The 23,989-nt window shown below is 36.8% G+C and overlaps 1 protein-coding gene across 7 annotated transcripts in view; it reads left to right on the top strand.

The window, feature by feature from the left end:
- LOC126951481 (calmodulin-1-like) overlaps positions 1 to 23,989 on the top strand; it is a 1,062,071-nt gene that overhangs the window by 266,344 nt on the left and 771,738 nt on the right. Inside the window, exon 1 of one of the 7 annotated variants that reach the window (XM_050785623.1) lies at positions 12,346 to 12,351. The exons of the other annotated variants lie outside the window; for them this stretch is intronic. The gene's annotated coding sequence lies outside the window, so the exon portion shown is untranslated. Of the gene's footprint in view, positions 1 to 12,345; positions 12,352 to 23,989 lie in introns of those variants that run through there. 7 annotated transcript variants of the gene reach the window in all.

The following is a 23,989-nucleotide window of genomic DNA, read 5'->3' as shown; positions in this document are numbered from 1 at the left end:
TGGGAGTGTAAATTAGTTTAACCACTGTGAAAAGCAGTGTGGCAATTCCTTAAAGAACTAAAAATGGAAATGCCATTCAACCCAGCAATCTCATTACTGGGAATATACTCAAAGGAGTATAAATCATTCTACCGTAAAGATACATGCATGCATATATTCATTGCAGCACTATTCACAATAGCAAAGACATGGAATCAACCTAAATGCCCATCAGTGATAGACTGGATAAAGAAAATGTGGTACATATACACCATGGAATACTATGCAATCATAAAAAGAACAAGATCATGTCCCTTGCAGGAACACTGATGGAGCTGGAGGCTATTATCTTTAGCAAACTAACGCAGGAACAGAAAACCAAATACCACATGTACTCATTTATAAGTGAGAAGTCGGAGCTCCATGATGAGAACATGTGGACACATAGAGGGGCAGATACAACAGACAGTGGGGCCTGCAGGAGGTTGGAGGAAGGGAGAGGATCAGAAAAAAAAAATGTGTACTAGGATTGATAGCTGGGTGACACAATAATCTGCACAACGAACCCTCAGACACAAGTTTACCTATATACCACACCTGCACTTACACCTTTCAGCTAAAATGAAAGTTAAAATATTAAAAAAAAAAAGAGAGAGGGCAAAAAAGTAGATTATTTTCCAAAGAATGTTTGTCAGTAGAGTGTTGCCAAGATCTACGTGCAATATTGGAAATATTGCCCAACTGTTTTGAATCTGTTCTAGGTCTCTCTAGGTGGACTCCCTTCCTTGCTCTCCTCCTAGTTATCTGTGATGTTTGTTGTTAGTTGCCTGGGGGTGAGGACAGGGATTGTGATGAGGGAAGGGAATAGAAAAAAGAGTTATTGTAAATTTGTGTAAGTTCCTTGCAGATTACAATAGACTGGATAAAGAAAATGTAACACGTATACTCCATGGAATACTATGCAGCCATAAAAAAGAATGATTCATGTCCTTTGCAGGGACATGGATGAAGCTGGAAATCATCATTCTCAGCAAATTAGCACAGGAACAGAAAACCAAACACCACATGTTCTCATTCATAAGTGGGAGTCAAACAGTGAGAACACATGGATACAGGGAGGGGAACATCACACACCGGGGCCTGTTGTGGGGTGGGGGGCAAGGGAAGGGAGAGCATTAGGACAAATAGCTAATGCATGATGGGCTTAAAACCTAGATGATGGGTTGATGGGTGCAGCAAACCACCATGGCACATGTATACCTGTGTAACAAACCTGCACGTTCTGCACATGTATCCAAGAACCTAAAGCAAAATTTAAAAAAAAATAAAATAAAAAGAAGAAATCAGGGGAAAAAAAGAACAAAGTGCTCTCCTTGCAAAAAATACATAAAAAATATTTTTATAAAAAGTCTGTTTCTAAAATTGTGTATTCGTACAAAGGAGCTGTCCAAACTATAGAAATGAACAAGTTTTTATGGTTCATTATAAAAACTCTAATTTGTAATTTGATTCGAGAATGTACCAGGATATATCAATTATCTATTGCTGAAAGAACAAAACATAGAGACAAAAACCTCGGTGGCTTGTAACATCAATCATCGTATCAGCTCATGAGTGTTGCTCAGTGATTTGGGCCCAGATAAGTGGGGCAGCTCTTGGCTGGTCTGCCTGGGGTCGCTCCTGAAGTTGCAGCCAGCTGGTGAGTGGACTTGGGTTAGGTGGTTCACAGTGGTGTCTGTCACGTGCCTGGAGCTTGGTGCTGCCCATCCTCTGGCGTTCTCACTTGCCAAATGATCTCTTATCTTTAAGAGGCTAAGCAAGATTTCCTCATATCATGTTACCTACCTACATGGTAGGTAACATGCAGGCAGGCAGAATGGAAGATTTAAGTCTTTTTGAGGTCAAGGTTCAGCACTCCCAGTGTAGCACTTCTGTTGTGTTCTATTGGTCAAAACAAGTCATGAGACCAGGGTTAAAGCATGGGAATTAGACTCCACTCCTTGATGGGAGAAATCTTATTGCAAAAGCCTGCGTATGTGGAGCTGGAAGGAATCACTGTGGCCGTCTTTGAAAACAGTCTGCTGTAATCAGTGTTTGAGAATTATTTTTATATTTCACACACGTGGCCAGTTGTTCTGAACTCCCAAAACAGTCATTGACAAACACAAGAAAAACTATTTTTTAAATAGACTTCATTTTTAAAGAAGTTTTTTTAAGCAACTTTTAATTTAGAGCCCAGCGAAACTGAGCAGAAATTACAGAGATTTCCCCTATACTCTGTACTCCCTCTCTCAGACAGCCTCTCTCACTATCAACATACCCTCCCAGGGTGGAACAATCGAAGAACCTCCACCAACACATTATTATCACCAAAGTCCATAGTTTACAATAGGGTGCATTCTTGATTTTGTGCATCCTATGAGTTTAGACAAATAAAATGACATGGATCCACCACTAGGGTACATACAGCACAGTTTCCCTGCCTTAAAAATCCTCAGTGCTCCACCCGTTCCCTCATTTTAAATAGTTTTAAAACGTTATTTAAAATATATATGAATGGCATCGTATAGTACTAATCTAACTGCAAAGAAAATGATCCATATTGTGCGTCATTTTTCAGGTTTCTCAAAACTAAGAGATCAGAGAAACCTACAGTGAAAATTATTTGTTTAAACACACTACAAGACACTCACCCACCCCCTCCCCACAAACACTTGTTATGGAAAAATAAACTTAAAGCATGCATTAAAAATGCTGAACCATGACCTTTCAGAAATAGAAATTAGATGGTTTCTACCACATGAAAAGCTCTTAATGTTTATTAATCATGCAGAGTCTCCCTGGAATGCCTCCTGTAGTTCAACAATCTATCACAAGCTATCAGAGTTGAGTGCTTGCGTATTACAGTGCTGCAGATGTCGAAGTCAATTAAGGACATCCTCCCAGTATCCAGGGCCCACTGGCTGCATGGATCCCCCATACCACATTTTTCTTTTCTGAATCAGAAACTAAAAAGAATTATGCCACTTTGGTCTGTCCATCAAACCACCCAAGCAGTTTGTCTGGGCACAGATTGCTTTGTCAGGGAAAGGCTTTCTCATTTGGCATTTTAACAATAATTAATCACTATGCTCACCTTTGATGCACACCAGCTTTCTATTCCCTATGAGATACTGCAAACCACACACACCGTGAATTATTTATACTTCCATGTGGAAGCTTATGCTAATACTTTGAAATTCCTAAATGGTAGCACTTAAAGCAAAAATGTAGATCACTGGCCAGGTTTAGTTTTAAATCTAAGGAGAAAACCAACACGCAAACAGATGAAACTGACTCTGCCACAAAAGCCAAAACAAAAAGCAATCTCTCTCTCAGCGAAAATTTATTTGACAGTCTTAATGAAAGAACTGCACGGATTTTGATGGTGTTTTCTGCTATATTCTCTTCTTTGAGATTGCTTTTATTTGTATGAAACATTCATTTTACCCTTGTTTCTTTGTATGTTAATGTATTACTTTTGCCTGTCAAGTATAAGCCTGTAATGACACAGAGTAGCCTTAAATCCTACAGTTTCCAATTTCTGTGAGTTATGCTGTTGAGACTGGAAATTATTAGACGACAATACGATAGCTTTTTAGATTAAAAACAAAATTTGCTAAAACAACCTTTCTGTCCTTAGTTACAACCTTTCTATCACCTTTGAAAAGCCAAAACGATGCATTGTAAATCCAATAAATAACAGAATAGGAAATATTAGAAACCAGGACTGATATATGTTTTATCAGTCAGAAGAAATTGTATTTATATGTTCTCTTTCTATATAAATGATCTAGCCTACACACATCTGTGAAACTGTACTCTGCAATGTCATTACACTGGACTTTTATTTTTATGAACCCTCTTTGTTTCCTTCCACCACAAAATATTCGGTAATGCTTTTCCTCTTTCTGGAATATTCTCTTTCTTTTTTCCTTACCTAGTTAATTGTTTCTTTTTCTTCATATATCAAATTATTTTCCCCCAACCCTTCTAGTTTCTCTCACTATACACATCTCTTACTCATAACTTTTAAACGAATAACAATTATTCATTTATTTGTTATCTCGTTTAATTAATGATAGTTTACCTATCTAGATCATAAATTGCTTTTTGCACAGTATCATATCCCTAGTACCAAAAATGTAATCAATTATTAATTGAATGAATAGATGAGTAGAATCACCCATCAATTCCTGTTTTTCTCTAGGTGTATTCTCCAGGTGGACACTTGGTTTTCCCCAGCTATGCAGAGTTGGTTGTCCCTTATGGTCTGTGGATGTTGCTCACATCAGGCACCTCTCCCCTGTTTGCCTCCCCTCTGGGAGAGGAATTAGAGTTAAGAAGAGGGGCACTATGTTTGAACAACTCTGCTCTCTGAGTTTGTTGTATGTTTTATACTGTCATTTATTTCATGGTATCTTATATTTTATTGGGTTCCTGGGAATTTCCATTATATAGTGACCTTGTACAAACCTGTTTGAATTCTACACTATGGTAGTGGCAGCTGGTGATGCCTAGTCCATGTGGGATATAATGACAGTCCAGACAAGATGCTCCTGCCTGCACAGTGCATGTGGCAGCTCCTGGTCCCGTGAGAATGCATGCACTCTCATTTCACCAAGTGGCAGACGTGCAGCTACTTCCACAAAGGTTCCCTCTCCCTGCTTTGCCATCTGAGGTAGCTACAGTTCCAACCTTTCTCTGTTTCTCTTCCTGTTAAGCACTGCTTAGGTGAGAAATATCAGGACCTTACCAAACTTAGGAAAAAAAGCAAATGACTCCCCTGAACTCAAATCACTCCAACAACTTTCCTAAAAGATACTTCTCTCGATGTCTCTGCTCAATGCTTTTGTATACTCAAGTTGATGATCAGCTAAGGGCCTCAAGAACAGGTTGGGCGGACCACCTTGCGAGGTTCCCTTTGGTGGGGGAGCATGTCATTGGGAAATATGGAAGCACCTGGTAACTCTTGTTTTGCTTAATGTCCTTTAGGACCTCTGCTGAAAGTGAGGTGTAAATAATTCCATGTAACCTCTTCTTAAACACACACATGTGTGCACGTGTACACACACACACACACACACATACATATACATCAATGTAGAATAAAAAATAAAAGACTTTCTCCTGGTTTTAAGCTTTAGAACAGTGTGGCAGTGTTATGTTTAAAAATCTAATCTTGAGAAGTACTCTGGAGGTGTCAAATTTTGCTCAATGCAAAAATACGTACTTTTCCCCTGAATTTTGAATTTGAAGTGTCTTAAAATCCATTAAACACTTTCAGGAAAGGTATAGAAACTAAGGAGTATATGTAAAAAGAAATTTACAGAAGGGTTCTTAGTTTAAAGTAAATAGCAGTACATGGAGAAGAAGTATATTCCATTGCTCCTAAATTTTTAAATAGCTCTAAATTCAGCATTTTATTTTCAACATACACTATCAAAGGAATAATGAAAATTGGCTCAGTGTTTTAAGATGTAATAAGAATTTAAAGGAAGATGGAGCTCTAACTGCTTTTAGAAGTAAATGGAAAGTGAGAATCGCACCAGTCAATTGCCTGCTTTCTTGAAAGTGCATGTTAAATGATTCCATTCATTAGCAATTTTGCTCCCAATGGACTTTAAGATGATTTGTAAAAGTTACAATTTTGACAGTAGAAAGTTTTTACTATTTTTCTTATTAAGTCAGTGTGGGCACTGTGCATGAAGTAAAAAAAAAAAAAAATCTAGTATTTTAAAAAATAACGGTTGATTATCTGTTTGTCTTTCTTTAGAAATGTCTATTCAGGTCCTTTGTTCAGTTTTTAACTGGGCTATTTATTTTCTGACTATTGAGTTATTTGAATTCATCATGTTTTTGAATATTAAGTCTTTATTAGATGTATACTTTACAAATATTTTTCTTATACCATAGGTTGTCTTGTTACTCTATGGATTGTTTGTTTATTTCCTGTACAGATCTTTTTATTTGATGTTATATCCAAACCATAGCCCAGATCAATGTCAAGAATCTTTTCTCCCTGTTTTCTTCTAGTACTTTTATGGTTCCAGGTCTTATGCTGAAGTCTTCAATCCATTTTAAGTTGGTTTTCATATGTGGTGTGAGATAATGGTCCAAATTCATTCTTCCACATGTCTACGACCAGTTTTTCCAACATCATTCATTGCTCAGTCACTCATCCTCAGATAAATGCAAATCAAAAACAAAATGCCACACCTGTTAAAATAGTTAATAACAAAACAATAATAGATTAGAAATGTTGGCAAGGATATGGAGAAAATGGAACCCTTGTATACTCTTGATGAGAATGTAAATGAATACAGTCATTATAGAAAACACTAGGACGATTTCTCAAATTAAAATAAAACTATAATGTGATCCAGAAATTTTACTACTGGGTATACACACAAGGGTAATAAAATCAGTATATCAAAGAAATATCTTCACTCCCATGTCCCTAGCAGCATTATTTACAAAAGCCAGGCTATGAAATCAACCTAAATGTCCATCAATGGATAAATGGTTCAAGAAAATGTTGTACATTTACACAGTGGGATACTATTCAGCTTTTAGAAATAGCGAAATTCTGTCATTTTGCAGCAATGTGAATGAACCTGGAAGACATTAAGCAAAATATGGCAAACATAGAAAGGCAAATACTGTATGAGCTACTTAGATGTCGAATACGAAAAGGTGAACTCATAGAAGCAGAGAATGGTGGTTGGGGAGAGAAGCGATTGAGAAGCATTGGTCAAAGGATGTGAAATTTCAAGAAGATAGGACGAATGAGTTCAAGAGATCTATTGTATAACATGGTGACTATAGTTAATAACAATATATTGTATACTTGAAAATTGTACTTAAAAATATATTTGTAAGTGTTTGCACCAAAAAGGAAAAGATAAGTATGTGGAGTATTGTGTTAAGTTAATTAGCTTAACTTAGCCATTTCCCATGAGCGACTTAGAAGTAAAATTTATAGTTTTTTCTCATGTCATCAATCCATGTATATTTCTGAGCTCTGTCAGAATCTGTGTCAGGATAAGAAAGAGATACATGCAGGTCAAAGAATCAAGTATCCATAGAATAAAAAATATATATATATTTCTACCATATTTCCATGCTTGAGAGCTCATGTAACAAAAGACATAGTTTTCTAATTTTCTGTAATCATCAACCTCTTATTTTTCATTGATTTTACACATTTCTTAACTTGCTGAAAAGTGTCAGACAAGCTATCTTCAAAGCCAAGTTTGCTGTTACAAGTGAGTGTATGTTTGCATATAATATTTTTTGGGGGGGAGGGGAGAGGATAATCTTAGTTTTAATGATTATTGTGATGTGAGGGCTGAGTGGCATCACTTCTCATTGCAGGAGAGGATGCAGTCTCCTAAGTTATGCTTCTAATGGTTTATAAAATGTTGGGACATTTCCCCCTACAATGTGTTAGGATACTGTAGGCTATTTATTACCATTCCATGTGAATGGTGTATGTCTGTGCTTCCATCCAGGTTCACTGACAACCCCATCTGTCATAAAATATTAATTTAATTTTTCTAGTTATGTAGGTATGCCAAGGCCTGAGCTCTAAGTACAGCGAACGTCTGCAGAATGACCTGGATGAGGTACTGCTGACAGAAAGTCATGTGCAGGAGACTCTAGTGGAGCAAGAGGCACCACAGGACCTTAATCCCAGCTGGTGCCATCCTCTGTCCCTCCTACCACCATGCTTCCTAATATACAACACAATACACACACAGAGCCAGAGCTCCTGAATTTCTTAGCATTGGCAAGGGTGTGATAGTAAGTGTCAGGTTTCACTGGGGCTCACACACCACTTGTATCTGTTGATGTGCATGTCTGCAGTAAACAGAATACATGATTGCAATACAAATCCTCTCAAGTTCCAGGAAAACCAGAACTAAAAGGGTGCTCTGGGGAATCTGTAGGTCAAGGACTGTGTTGGCCACAGCTGCAAAAGCAATTTTGAGAAACACAGAGAACCCAGGATTGCTTGGAATTAGAAAAAATCAATGAACATTTATTTCAGGTACATAAGTACAGTGTTTAAGGTAGTTCTGTTCATTAGAAGCTTTAGTAACTTATGGATAGTTGAAAAATATTTGTTTGTTAGCTACGTGATCAGAAAACCATTTTTAAATCATATTTACTTCTGCACCATGCATTTAAAAACTGTATGTAAAATATAAGGAAATGCACGTTGGTGATTTATCACTATACGTTTTTATAATTATCAGACCTAAAAATAATTTTTAGAAAATTAAAATATTTTGATGACTTTGAGAACTTTAGAAAAGTAATTTATGTTTAAAGATCACCCTTATTTCATCCAACAATAGCGTAGTCAACTAAGTTACACCAAGTCTTCCTAAATGTTGTGTATTTTAAAAAGTATAAATTATAAATAGAAATCATAGGAATAAAGAGACAAAAAAGACATTGCATAGATTCATCAAAATAATTGGGACTTTTAGTGTCAGAATTCAGAAAACTGTAATTCAATACATAATTTGGGAAAATAAGAATACATAAATATTATTTAAAGATAAAAGATTAAAAAAACTAATGGGATTTGAAAATCATGATTAAAAACATTATCTTCCTCATTGTAGCTTAAATGTGGGAATTGATATATTTTCTGTCTCAAATGCACCTCAAATTTAATCTATTCAAAACCAAAGGCACCGATTTAAGCCAATAACTTCCAAAATTGTAATGTCAGGGGAACACCCACCATTCATTGAAGTTGCGTATACCAGAAAGCTAGTATTAATGTTACCAGAAAGGAGTCCCCATCCAGACCCCAAACGGGGGTTCTTAGATCTCATGCAGTAAAGAATTCGGAGGGAGTCTATACAGTAACGTGAAAGCAAGTTTATTGGAGAGGTAAAGAAACAAAAGAAGGGCTACTTCATAGAGCAGCACAGAGGACTGCTTGTTGGTGATTTTTATGGTTATTTCTTGTTCATATGGTAAACAAGAGGTGAAATATTCATGAGTTCTCTGGGAAAGGGACAGGCAGTTCCCAGGAACTGAGGGTTCCTCCCCTTTTTAGACGATATAAGGTAAATTCCAGACATTGCCAAGGCTTTTGTAAACTTTCATGGCACTGGTGGGAGTGTCTTTTAGCAGCCGATGCATGAAAATTAGTGTATAATGAGCAGTGAGGATGACCAGAAGTCCCTTTCTTCACCATCTTGGTTTTGGTGGGCTTTGGCCAGCTTCTTTACCACATCCTGTTTCTCAGCAGGGTCTTTATAACCCGTATCTTGTGATACCAGGCCTGCCAATCTCCATCCTGTGACTAAGAATGCCTAACCTCCTGGGAATGCACCCCAGCAAGTCCCATCCGCATCTTCTCTAGCTGGTATTCAAGATAAAGTCACTCTGGCTCAAATGTCTTCGACATAAATATCTTAAAATTTCCTCTTTTAATTACCTTGCCACATCTTCTTTATACCCAAATTCCAATGACTTCCTTGTATCGATATTTTTAAATTCCCTTTTTTCACCATCCCTTATAATTTCTCCATCTCCAAATTCTATTCATTTCACCTCAACATTTTTAAGATCTACCCTAGTTATCTACATCTCCTCCACTCATAGTCCATGTTATAGTCATCTTGTTCCTTTTCATTAATGCGTTTTCACCTTGTCACCCTTTGAAATAATTGATAGCCTTAAGCATTCCCTGAAAACATACACCAGACTGTGTCGCTCTGCAGTTTTTACCCAGTCAATAGATTCCTCATGCTTAGAGGATGAAGACATGAACTACAGGACCCAGTATGCTTTCAATCTTAATTAACTCCCCATATTTATATAACCAATTTTTGATTTATTTCCAACATACCAACCTTTCTCTCTCTCATACTCACCATGCTTCCTTCCAAGCTAAAATATCAAAGCCCCTCATATACACCAATCTCTTCAAAAGCTCTGGGAGTGGGGGCGTAGGGATAGCCTTGTGTTCTCATGGCCATATGCATTTATATTTGCAACTGATATTTAAGCACAAATGTGTTAAGGTTATTAATTCATTTTCATTCCACTCCACTTATGTCATAAAGAATTAGACTGGCCAGAAGCATCTTTGAAATCTTGAGAAAGAGAATTTGAGTTGGTATTATGCCATTTGACTATAATTTGGAAATACATATAGAAACTTTATAATAAAACAAGTGAGAAATTAGAATCTTCTAACTTGGAAGAATATGAAGATAATTTTTTCAACATTTTTAGATTTATGTACTATATTAATGAAAGGAAATTTATCTAAAAATTAATGATTTTTGAAGCACTTAAAAAAGGAGTAATTAATTGATTAATGCTATTCTGACATTAAGAGCAAAATTACTACAACAATGAAAATTCATTTAAAGTAATAAGTGAATTTCAGACATACATAATGAATAAGGTTGTGCCATATGAAATATTGGAAAATATTTAAATTTCTTGCTGAATTACATGAAGTACTTATGTCAATGCAAACAACATAAAACTCACCACAGGCCACCTAACACAGACACTGATGTATTGACGTCTTGATGACAAGCTCGTTAATTAGCATTATCAATGCTAGAAACATTTATCACTAGTTACTACACAGGAAAACCTAAACTGACCTAGAATTCATCTGAAAGATATTTTGAAAAATATTCTAAACACTTTGAGGCTGAAAGAAACCCTTGTAAATTATCATATTAGAAACAAACTGTAAACCGGGTAAATATGATATGCCTATGTGTAGATGTTTTGGTACTGATCCTGCTTGGTGTTTTCTGAACATCCTGAATCTGTGGTTTTGTGTTTATCATTAATTTTGAGAAATTCTCCCTCATCATTGCTTCAAATACTTATTCTGCTCCTCATTTTCTTTCTTTCTTCTTCTGATGTTCCCAATATGCATATATTACATCTTTTGTAATTGGCCCACAGTTATTGAATATTCTGTTCTGTCTTTTTTATCCTTGTTTCTCTTTGCATTTCAATTTTGGAATATTCAATAACTGTGATAAGGTAACAAACCCAAGGGCTTCTGCCACTAGAAACAAGCTTTTTAAAGGAGAAACATATGGTCACATGTCAGACACTTAGGCATCTGACTGTCTGCCAGAATAAAAATTATCCCATGTAAGGCACATTCTAAACACCGGTAACCAATGTCCTGGAGCCCTATCAGGGCTAGAGTTTATAGTCACTCTCTTGAAAGAGATCTTAAGACCACAGTAGGAAAAATCAAAACAAAACACACTCTCTTTCTCACTCTCTCTCTCTCTCTGAATTATGTGATTTTTGAAGACTAAGAAGTCCCAGATCTGTAGTGGGAAAGCCAGAGACCCAGGAGAGCTGATGATACAGCTGTAGTCCGAATGCAAAGTCTGAGGACCAGAAGAGCTCATTGTGAGCCTGAGTCCAAGTCTTAAAGCAAAAGAAGATTCATGTACCAGATTGAAGATAGAAAGGCAGAAAGAAAAATTCTTTCTTACTCAGACTTTTATTTCATTTAGACCTTCAACAATTTGGATGAGGTCTGAATACACTGAGGAGGCCTTTCTGCTTGACTCGGTATACTTATTCAACTGTTAATCCACTTAGGGAGGCCTAGGAAGGTGATCACCTGGGGTCAGGAGTTTGATACTAGCCTGGCAAACGTGGTGAAACTCCATCTCTACTAAAAATACAAAAATTAACCTGGTATGATGGTGCATACTTGCAATCCCAGCTATTCAGGAGGCTGAGGCAGGAGAATTACTTGAACCCAGGAGGCGGAGGTTGCAGTGAGCTGAGATCGTGCCATTGCACTCCATCCTGGGTGAAAAGAGTGAAACTGTCTTAAAAAAATATATACAATTCTCTATATCCAGAGTAAATACTGAATTAGTTTTCTTTTATCTTTGTAGAAAATTGAATTATGGCATTGTAGCTACATGAAGAAGTGATCAAAAAGTACACAGTCACAAAGAAGTCACTCTGAAAAGCCTGTGTACTGTAAGATTCCAAATATATGACATTCTGGAAAAGGCAAAACTATGCAGATGCTAGAAATCTCAGTGGATGCCAGGGCATAGGAGAAAGAAGGATGAAAAGGTGGCCCACAGGAGAAGTTTATGGCAGTGAGACGTACTGTATATGACAGTATAATGGAGGACACGTGTCATTATACTTCTGTCAAAAGCCACAGAATGTACAACACCAGGAGAGAACACTGATGTAAACTATTGGCTTTGGCTGATAATGATGTATCGATGTAGTTTCAACCATTATAGCAAATGTGTCACTCTGGTGGGAGACATTGACGTGGGGGAGGCGGTGTCTGTGTAGGAGGTACGGGGGCAAATGAAAACTTTCTGATATCTATTCAAGTTTTCTGTGAATCAGAAACTGATCTAAAACATAGAATTTATTTTAAGAAAGTGTGCAACTGCAAATGTGAGGAAACAGTTGTATGGACAAATGTCAGGCAATTCATAAAAATGTTACGATATCCAATCTTGAGAAGATGGAGTAGACTCATTTCTCCCTGCTTTTTCCTGACTAAGAACAGCCATAAATCCTGGAACTAATATAAGAAGAAGTCAAAGAAGTACTCTGAGGTGGGAAGAAAATGGACAATTTGTTAGGGACTACAGTACTGAAAATACAATGGGGCAATAGGGCAACTTACTTTCCCCTAGAAAACATAATATGATCCAGGCCCAATGTAGCAACACAGGGTGACATAAGGAAGCTTGTTGCTTCCCTAGATTCAATGGAAGTCTCAAAAATAGCAGCAGGCTGCCCTAGCCTTGAAGCACTAACAACAGGAATAGATCAGGGGCTCATCAACAGCATACAGCTCAGTGATGCACTCTCCACACCACACAAGATACTCCTCACTCAATAGGAAGGCATACTAGTCAGGGAGTATGGATACAGATCCAACATCACCCATATTCCAGCCTGGGAAGTACTCTTCATTCCCCCAGTGTGGTGACTACCTTTCCCCATCTAGAAGTACCAGATGGCCCAGCCTGCATAAACCACCCTCTAACCCCCAGTCACTACCAGCACTACCAGTGGGTATCACAGCAGAGTCAAATAAACTGAACAGACAAATGGCGCTACAGAAGACTTGACAATTAAATTTTCACTGGAACCATGCCACATAGACCAGCACCTAGAAAGACTAAACCTGAAGAGAATAAGCATGTTAAAATAAAGATTTAATAAGATACAGAGTCTTCTAACATAATAACCAAAATGTCCAGGATACAATTGAAAATCACCTGTCATGCCCAGGAACCAATACAATCACAGGTTGAGTGAAAAAAAAAAAAGCAAGCAAATCATACCAATGTCAAGATGAATCAGACTTGAAAATATCTGGAAACAATTTTAAAGCTTTAAAGCGGTTATTGGAAATATGTTTTAATAAGCAGATACACATTTTTTGAAACAAAAATTGAAAAAATACTGCAAAAATATAAAAGTTATTAAAAATGGACATTCTTTTAAAAATTGGAGTTTGCAATAACCAAAGTAAAAACTCAGATTTAATCATTAGTAGAGGTGAGATTATAGAAGTGGTGAACCTAATGACAGATCAATACAATTTACATAATCTCGACCAGGAAAAGAATATGGTATGAAAAAAAGTAAACAGGGTTTCAGGAATCATAATAAATAATGCAACATTTGTTTCATTGCAGCCTTGCAAGTTAAAGGGAAATAATACGAGGCTTAGAAAATAGTTGAACAAATAATGGCTAAACATTTCTCGAATTTGGTGAAAGCAATGGGCCTACAATTACAAGAAGTTGAAGAGATTCCAAATAGGTTAGATCTGAAGAAATCTATGCCAGGACATATCATAATTAAACTTCTGAAAACTAAAAAAAAAAAAAAAAAATAGTAATATCGCTGGGCACGGTGGCTCACGCCTGTAATCCCAGCACTTTGGGAGGCCAAGGCAGGCGGATCACAAGGTCAGGAGACCCAGACCATCCTGGCTAACACAGTGAAACCCCGTCTCTACCAAAAATACAAAAAATTAGCCAGGCGTGGTGGCGGGCGCCTGTAGTCCCAGCTACTCGGGAGGCTGAGGCAGGAGAATGGCATGAACCCGGGAGGCGGAGCTTGCGGTGAGCCGGTATAGCGCGCCACTGCACTCCAGCCTGGGCGACAGAGCGAGACTCCATGTCAAAAAAAAAAAAAAAAAAAAAAAAAAAAAAAAAAAAAAGATTATCTTGAAAGTGGCCATAAAGTAAGGAAACATTACCTATAGCGCAATGTTAATTCAAATGCTAACAGATTCTATCTTTTCAGTGCTGAAAGGAAAGTACTGTCAATTACAAAACCAATTCTAGCTTAAGTATCCCTCTAGACTAAAGAGGAAATAAAGATATGCTCAGATGAAGAAAAACAAACAAAAATAAACCTATCCTGAAATAAGAGCTAAAGGAAATTCTTCAAACAAAAAAGAAGCGATAACATAAGTCACAGAACATTAGAATGTAGGAACGAACAATGGGAAACATAAAAACAAACAAAAAATCCATGCTTTATTATGTAGTAAAGCAGCAATAACCTTACCCTCTTATGCTAACATTTGCTAGCATAGTAGATAAATAATTATGCATCATGTTCTTTAAAATGCTGAACATTCCATCACAATTAACATTATGTTGTTATAATGGCATGGAGGTAGTCGTTTCTTGAATGATTTCAGATTTTTTTTTTACAATAAAGGTATTCAATATGTTGGAAAGCCATCGCAAAAAATTGACATAACGTATTATATTTTTATTATTTTGCTTTGTGAGTTCCCAGATGGATAATGAGGCTTTACTTTTGACTGAAAGACTACTCACACTTATTACATTTGTAAGGCTTTTTCACTGACAGTCTGATGGTCAGTGACAACTGGTATTTTTGAAAGCATTCCCATAGGAGGAGGTTCATAGGATTTCCAGCTTGAGCTTTACTGGAAGGATGTCCCACATTCCTTAGGCATATTTTGTAATGCATTTATTTGGTTTGCCTGCTGTATGCGTGCTCGAATAAAAACGAGATATAATTTCCCCTGAACACACATCTACATTGGAACAGTCATGGGATTTCTAGCTTACCTTGTGCTTTCTGGCAGGCAGGGAGGGTGCCTCCTTCATTTTGGTGGAAAAATAAATTCTGAAAAACTCTTCTCTGTTTTTCCGCAAAGTCCTCTTACTCTAACTATGGGATTTCCCTGTAGGATAAATTTTCTCATATTTTATTTTGAGGCGTGATTTCCTCATATTCATATACTCATCAACTGTCTTTCTTGGAGGATATATTACATAATTATATGTGTGCTAACAACTAATAAAAGTTTCTAAAAATATTTTTTCTATTTTTTTTTTTTATTTTTGAGATAGTCTTGCTCTGTTGCCCAGGCTGGAGTGCAGTGGTGTGATCTTGGCTCACTGCAACCTCTGCCTCCTGGGTTCAAGAGATTCTCCTTCCTCAGCCTCTCTAGTAGCTGGGATTACAGGCACATACCACTAGGCCCGGCTAATCTTTGTATTTTTATTAGAGATACGGTTTCGCCACTTTGGCCAGGCTAGTCTCAAACTCCTGACCTCACGTGATCCACCTGCCTCAGCCTCCCGAAGTGCTGGGATTATAGGCATGAGCCACTATGTGCGGCTTCAAAATATTTTTCATTGTATCCATTGTGAATGTAAATTTGACTTTTATCTACAGAATCAAGGCTCAGGCATCCTTGACAGTTTCCAGTTCTCTGCCTCCTCCCAGTTCCTCAGTGTGGTGCTTGCCTTGTACAACCACCTCCTGGTGACCACCTCCCTATGGGACAGCTTGATACAGCCTACGTGACTCACCCGTGACCCTCATGCCTTGTGCAGGCTGCCCGAGAATGCCACAAAAACCACCTCTCAGACACAGTGTAATGCCAAGGAACTCATGCCTGTGGGTTCTAAACTACCAATTAGAACTTCCCATGAAAAATCAGATGTGAGATAGCACCCTGCACCCCCCCAAAAAGTTTTAGCCTACAGGTGCATCCCTCTCTGTTGCTCTGCACCCACTGATTAAGCATGCAGGTTCTAGATGGTTTCCCGCTTTCTATCAGCCTTCGGAGGCTCCATCTTCTCTTGAGGGCCTGCAAATAATGCTGCTTCTGTCATTTCACCTATTTTGCTGAGCTGCCTCCTGTGTCTCATATGACTGATGCAGCCAAGCTAACCCCTTCCCTTGTCAGCATTCTTCTAGAGAGTGGCAGGAATAAACCGGCACAAAACGAGTTTTTTAAAGGAGAAACATATGGTCACATGTCAGACACTTAGGCATCTGGCTGTCTGCCAGAATAAAAATTATCCCATGTAAGGCACATTCTAAACACCGGTAACCAATGCCCTGGAGCCCTATCAGGGCTAGAGTTTATAGTCACTCTCTTGAAAGAGATCTTAAGACCACAGTAGGAAAAATCAAAACAAAACACATACTCTCTCTCTCTCTCTTTCTCTCTGAATTATGTGATTTTGAAGACGTAGAAGTCCCAGATCTGTAGTGGGAAAGCCAGAGACCCAGAAGAGCTGATGATACAGCTGTAGTTCGAATCCAAAGGTCTAAGGACCAGAAGAGCTCATGTGAGCCTAAGTCCAAGTCTTAAAAAGAAGATTCATGTACCAGATTGAAGATAGAAAGGCAGAAAGAAAAATTCTTTCTTACTCAGACTTTTATTTTATTTAGACCTTCAACAATTTGGATGAGGTCTGAATACACTGAGGAGGGCATTCTGCTTGACTCAGTATACCTATTCAACTGTTCATCTCACCCAGAAACACCATCACAGACACACCCCAAAATGATGGTTAACTAAATATCTGGGCATCCTATGGCCTAATCAAGTAGACCCATAAAAGTAACACATTATAGTGTCTTATCATATAAACTTTTTATAACTAAAATCACTAGAGCAATTTGTTCCCAAATATAGTATTCCTCTTCTTGACCACTGTTTTTATGCATGATGAATGCAACTGATTTAGAAATCTTATTCAGGTGTAATTTGAGCTTCTCTAAATGCTCCTTATGTCTCTAACCTTCTAGGTAGCTCTGCTTAGAAAAAGAACCTTTTCTCCAGGGCTCTTCTCTAAATTCCAACTGGAGAATCTCATCAGGCTTGATTATGTGCCACACCAGAGTTCTCGTTGCCATCATTTCCCAACATCACATATCTGAATAGAGTCTTCTGAGCCAACCCTAGCTGCTATCATAGTACCTTGGAGAATTTCGTAGACACTCTTAACTAACAAGTCACAGTCTTGTTCATCCTGAGGCCTGGCTTGAGATCGCAAGCACGACCAGTCTTTCTTTAGGCTCTTTTTCTGAAAAAGGGAGAAATTGAGAAAAGAAAAGAAAACAAAAATCAGACCCTGGCTATGCTTACCACAAGCTATAACTCCCTCTATTTGATAGTTAACTGATGGGTTTTTGCAATGTTAAAATTGCCATTCAAAATGATCCTTTAGAGATAAATTTCCTAGTCAATGTATATGCATTTTACCAACTGCTCCAGTGTTGTAAGTATCCCGCTTTTGGAATATGTCTAACTATTCCTCAAATCCTGAAAAAACACATTAGTATAAGTATTCTAAAATGGTTTTCAAAGTATGCAGAAAACAAAACTCATTTGGTCATTGAATTTCAAAATAGTGCGATAAAAATCCAACATTAGCGTCTAATCAGAAACATTTTTCTTTAATTCCCTGATTTATGTTAATGAGTATTAAACAAAGTATCCAAGGTATTTTTGTGCTCTTAAATAGACTCTGTTTATACTTAGCCATCAACATATTTTTGGAGAGAAAAGGTAAAACAAATGTTTATTTGATTCATATGATATTTAAACCATTGATTTTCAGTTTGAGTAAACACATAATTTTTAAGTACACATTAATGCAAACCAATTGATTTTATGAAATTGTTTTCAGCCTGATTGCCTAGTTACTAGAATTAATTGACAGGTGTAGAATGTGAAATTAATTTTAGATAAACATTACTGAAATACGTAGTTTTAAATATAATTTGGCTATGTAAATATAGCATGCAATAATTTATATTGATAATACATTTTCTTATCTTGCCTCATGTAATATGATTGAAACACAAATTTAAAAGTTTTGGCTAGCTGTTGTGGCTCACACCTATAATCTGCACTTTGGGAGGCCGAGCGGGGAGAATTGCTTAAAGCCAGGAGTTAGATACCAGCCTGGGCAATATAGGGAGACTGTCTCTACAAAATAAAAAATAAACAAAATTAGCTGGATGTGGTGGTGCATGCTTGTAGTCCATCCCAGCTACTCGGGACACTGAGTTGGGAGGATTGCTTGTGCCTGGGAGGTTGAGACTGCAGTGAGCTGGGGTCGTACCATTGCATTCCAGCTTGGGTGACCCAGGGAGACCCTGCCTCAAAAAAAAAAAAAAAAACAGTTAGCTTATTTTTGTCATAGCAAAATTTTTCAAAATTATTCCATTGATAAAATGTCTCAACTTTTTTAGAATTAACAAGAATTTGTATTGTCATTTGGCATGTAATACAGTAAGCAGCATTAAAGTCATACCAGTTTTTAAATTATCAATAGTAAAGGAGATGCTATTTCTTCCTGAGAATATTAAATACTTAACTCATGAAATCTGGAGAAAGAGCTTGTAATTTAATTCCAGCCTTAATTAATAAAAATCTATACTTCTCCATAATTTTAACCAAATTGCTAAGCATGGTATAGAGGGGCATTTTGAAGCTGCTCCTGAGTCTGAAAAATTGAGCTTATCCCTGAGAGTTAAAGTGTGATGTGAGCAAATTGAGGACACAGTCAAAAATGCTCAAAATTGGATTAAAATGTTAGAAAAAAAATTCCAAGTCAACCATATGAGGAAAGGATGTGTCAGTCATATAAAATATAAGAAAATGGAGAGACAAGGGGTGAGTCCAGTCAATGTGAATTTCCAGTTTAAAAAAAAAAAAAAAACCCTATATTTCTGTTGTGTGTGTAGACATATCCCAATCGAACATCCCATCTCCCCACACCATCAAGCCTACTACACTCACAGTTTCCTCTATCTTTCCAGTTGCTCAGGGCAACAGCTTGGAGCCTATCTGACTTATTGCGTTCTCTGATCCTCTACATCCAATTTCTTTGCGTACCCAAACTATGAAAATGGATCTGGAATCTTAAAGTTGCTTTTTTTTTTCATTTTACAAATTTAATTTAGTCGTTGCACTGGAAAATGCAGCATTCATTCTTGACTAATAAAACTCAATATTTTTAGAATTTCTAAATGAAAAAACTTAGAATTTCAGAACAGCTTATTTCCCTTAACATCCCATCACCTTTTGTTTCATTGGCACCTTCAGCTTAATTATTCATATATTTAAATCCTCAAAATAAGCCATCACTATTATGACTCTGTGGAAAAAATAATATGTATGCTTTCTCACAATTTACTGTCCATACTAATCTACATTCCTTTTGTATTTCTACTTTTTTCATTTGTAATTACCTTTTCCTTTTCCCCTTAAAGACTCTCTTTGCGTATTTATTTCGTGCATCACTGGTGATGACAAAGACTTGTTATTTTATTTTCTAAAACCATCTTTGTTTCCTGTTTTGGTGGATAATTTCATTAAATATAAAATAAGTAAATTAATTTCAGCATTTTAAAGATGGCATTTATTTTTTTCCCTGAATTCCATTACTTCTGTTACAAATGTTTCTTTTTCTCTGGCTGCTTTTATCATTTTCTCTTGGTCTTTAGTTTTACAGCATTTCAATTGTGATTTGCTTATATATGGTTTTCATTTAATTTATTTTTCTTTGCTCCCTTCTGATGGGCTGATGTCTTTTCCCAGCCTTGAAAACCTCTCAGCTATGCTTTCCTTCTCACCTTTTTGGGCATTCATTACACAATTTAGATACTTCTACTCCAGGCAACATGTGTCTTATTGTCTTTCCTGAATTTTCCCTTCTTTATTTCCTTTGTGTTTTTGTTTTGAAAGATAATTTTATGTTTCTTCTAATATTTAAGTTTGCATTTTGATCTGTGTGTTTGTTCTGGCTATTAAAACAACCAATAATTTCTTTCTTTTTTTTTTTTTTTTTGATGCAAAGTCTCACTCTGTTGCCCAGGCTGGAGTGCAGTGGTGTGATCTCGGCTCCCTGCAATCTCCACCTTCTGGGTTCACGCCGTTCTCCTGCCTCAGCCTCCCGAGTAGCCGGGACTACAGGTGCCTGCCACCACGCCCGGCTAATTTTTTGTAATTTTAGTAGAGACAAGGTTTCACCATGTTAACCAGGATGGTCTGATCTCCTGACCTAGTGATCTGTCTGCCTTGGCCTCCCAAAGTGCTGAGATTACATGCGTGAGCCACCACGCCTAGCCAATAATTTCGTAATTGTGGAGATTGTAAACTTAAATGTTTTAATTTCAATTCAATTCTTTTTTTTTTTTTTTTTTTTTTTTTTGAGACGGAGTCTCACGCTGTTGCCCAGGCTGGAGTGCAGTGGCGCGATCTCGGCTCACTGCAAGCTCCGCCTCCCGGGTTCCCGCCATTCTCCTGCCTCAGCCTCCTGAGTAGCTGGGACTACAGGCGCCCGCCACCGCGCCCGGCTAATTTTTTGTATTTTTAGTAGAGACGGGGTTTCACTGTGGTCTCGATCTCCTGACCTTGTGATCCGCCCGCCTCGGCCTCCCAAAGTGCTGGGATTACAGGCTTGAGCCACCGCGCCCGGCCCAATTCTTTTTTATAAATTACAGTTATTTGAAAAAGTTCTCCATCCTTTAATCTTTTCTGTTCTCTTTTCTCTAATTTTTGAATATATCAACCATGGTTGTTTTAAAGACTTTGTGTGCTTATTCCAGCATTTGTGTTACCTGTCATCTCTTTCTATGGATTTTTTCACTTCATTTGGAGGGCCCTGTCTTGTTCTCTATCATACCAGTAGATTTACAGCGTTGCAAAAGGCAGAAAAATATGGCCAAAGTGAAAAGAGGCTACATGTGGGATTATTTTTCTATGGAAAATTCATCTTAACAGGTTAAGGTTCTTGATTACAAAACTCCTCTGAGACTAAACTTAATCCCATCAGGTTTGCCATTTTGTTAGGCTTAGTCTACCTCCTCTTTGGCTCTGTTTCATAAAATTATACTCATACTCTTGTGTGGTAGGCTCAAAATATTATGTGTTTATTAGACTTTCTCTGTTTAGTAGATTTCTGTATCCTTATCAAGTTAAAATTTCACAAAATTCAGCTTGACTTTTCATAGTTTTTTGGATTGCTATTATTTTTAGTATTATTGTTATTATTACTTTTTATTATTTTGTCATCTGAATCTTCAGAGAATGTAAAGGTGACATCAGCTATGAATTAAGGCCATACATGTCTCAAATTTCTGTCTTGCATACTTTCCTGCTGTAGCAGAATACCAAAGATTGGATAGTTTTCAAACAATAACAGTTTATTTGGCTCATGGTTCTGGAGGCTGGAAGTCCAACAGCATGGTGCTACCACCTGGCAAGGGCCTTCACATTGCATCATCTACTCTGTGCTGGGAGGTGGAAGGTGGAAGGAAAAGTGAGCACACATGACAGACATGGCAAATTGGGCCAAACTCATTCTCCTTACCAGGAACCCACTCGTGCTCTAACCCACTCCCATGATAGCAGCATTAATTCGTTTATAAGAGTGGTGTAATTATGACTCAATCTCCTCTTAAAGGTCCCGCTTCTTAATGCTGTAACAGTAGAAATTCAATTTTAACATATGATTAGGAGTGGAAATGCAAACTCTAACAGTTAATTTCTTTTATGACTATTGAGAATAATGAGAAAGTGTAGGACACAAATTTAAATAATGAAAATAAGGTAAACAGTTATGATACGTGAAAATAAATACATTAAATGATATTGTATAGCTATATTTCTGGGAATGCAATGTAGTACATGATATAGTTTGAATATTTGTCCCTTTCAAATCTCATGGCAAAATGTGATTCCCCAATGTTGAAAGTGGGGTTGAGAGGGAGGTGTTTAGGTCATGAGGGTAGGTTTCTCACGAGCGCCTGTGACCTCCCCACAGTAATTAGTGAATTCTCTATTAGTTACTATGAGATCTGATTGTAAGAAAAAAAGAGTGTGGCAACCCCCACCCCTTGCTTCCTCTTTTGCCAGAGGACACACCTGCTCTCACTTCACCTTCTGCCATGAGTGAAAGCTTCCTGAGGTCTCATGAGAAGCTAAGCAGATACTGATGCCATGCAGAATCATGAGCCGAAATAAACCTCTTTTATTTATAAATTACCCAGTCTCAGGTATTTATTTATAGCAACACAGAATAGATGAATAAAAACATATCTCTAAAAGCAGCCATGTTGGTATCGAACACCAAATATTCTGAATAAAAATTAAATGGTTATTTTAATGTACAACCCTTAAAAAGAAAAATAATACTCAGAGGCAAACAATTTTAAGAATTAATAATCCTAAAATTTTAACAAATTCAAAATTGGAAAGGTGCTCCCACTGCTACTGCATAATTCTGCTGAAATAATTTTTGTTTCTAAGTGGACATGAATGTTAATCAACAATTAAAAGAAATTGCAGAATCAGAAAGCAAAGCATTTTAAGCACCGAAATTGCCAGATAAATACTATAACAAGAATATGTTATACCAGAAGTAAAATGTAGAAGATTATGACAAATATTGCTAAAAAAAGAGACTACCAACCTACGTGAAGTTTTAGGAATACAATAATATAGAGTGACTAGAAATAAATTCTAGCCAATTTTAACTATAGGTAAACATAGCTGAAATTAGAAATTTTAAAATTTGATTAAATTGTTTATTAACCTAGCAGAAAAAAATAGCATTTGCTCAGATAGGTCTAAAGAAATTTTTTAAAATCCCCATATAATATCAATAGAAAATTACTGTAACCTTAAATTTTACACCTACAAAAATTATCCTTCAAGTAACTGGGACAAATAAGTGTACTTTAGAATCAGAAAAAATCATTAATAAATGAATCTGTATCTAATTTTTCTTTAGTAGTAGACTTTTAAATGTTGTACTTCAGAAAGAAGAAAAACATTCTAAAGTAAAAGTCCTGAGTTAATTAAATTACATAAATAGAGACTATCATGTAGCATGTGCCTGTAATGCCAGGTAATGAGGAGGCTAAGACAGGAGGATTGCTTGAACCTAGGAGTTCAAGACCAGCTGGAAAGCACAGCAGGACCCCTGTCTCAAATACCTGTATACACACACACACACACACACACACACACATATATGTGTATATAAATACACAAACACACATACATATGTGTATATATACTGCATAAAATAATATCAATAATCAGTAGTAATGAGAGATTGAAAGGCTAATTCTTGTTTTATAAGAAAAAAATCAATTTAGAAAGTATAATAAATCAAAAGCAGAAGGAATAAAACGTAATTTTAATAGAACTGTATACACAAAAAATGTTTTCAAAAGGAAATAATATTTGTGCACTATTAAGTTGTTTAATTGTCAATAAGAAGATGCTTTAGAAGTGCTTTTTGTGGTTGTTATAATTAATATTTTAGTGAGCTTGGTAGTCCTTGTCAGTTAGAGCTATTTCAGGAAAGTAGTAGAAATACAAACCATGGGAGAGCATATTTCCGTAGGTGAAAGAGTGAGCATGGAGATAGAATTGTGGACACAGTCAACACTGACTAGACTTCAAGTTTAAAGGAGGTAGTAGGAATCAATTATGAAGGATAAGTTTGTTTGTTTGTTTGTTTGTTTTGTTTGTTTGTTTTAGGAAGTTGAGTTGATTAATTTAGTAGACTGAGGGATTTATATATAATCATAAATCTCATAAGGTTTTGAGAAAGACAGATTTAAATCTATGTTTTGAGGT

This window comes from Macaca thibetana, chromosome 3 (genome assembly GCF_024542745.1).
Source record: "Macaca thibetana thibetana isolate TM-01 chromosome 3, ASM2454274v1, whole genome shotgun sequence".
Classification (NCBI taxonomy): Eukaryota; Metazoa; Chordata; class Mammalia; order Primates; family Cercopithecidae; genus Macaca; species Macaca thibetana.
The sequence above is the reverse complement of the archived record's forward strand: the minus strand, read 5'-3'. Positions and strand labels throughout refer to the sequence as shown.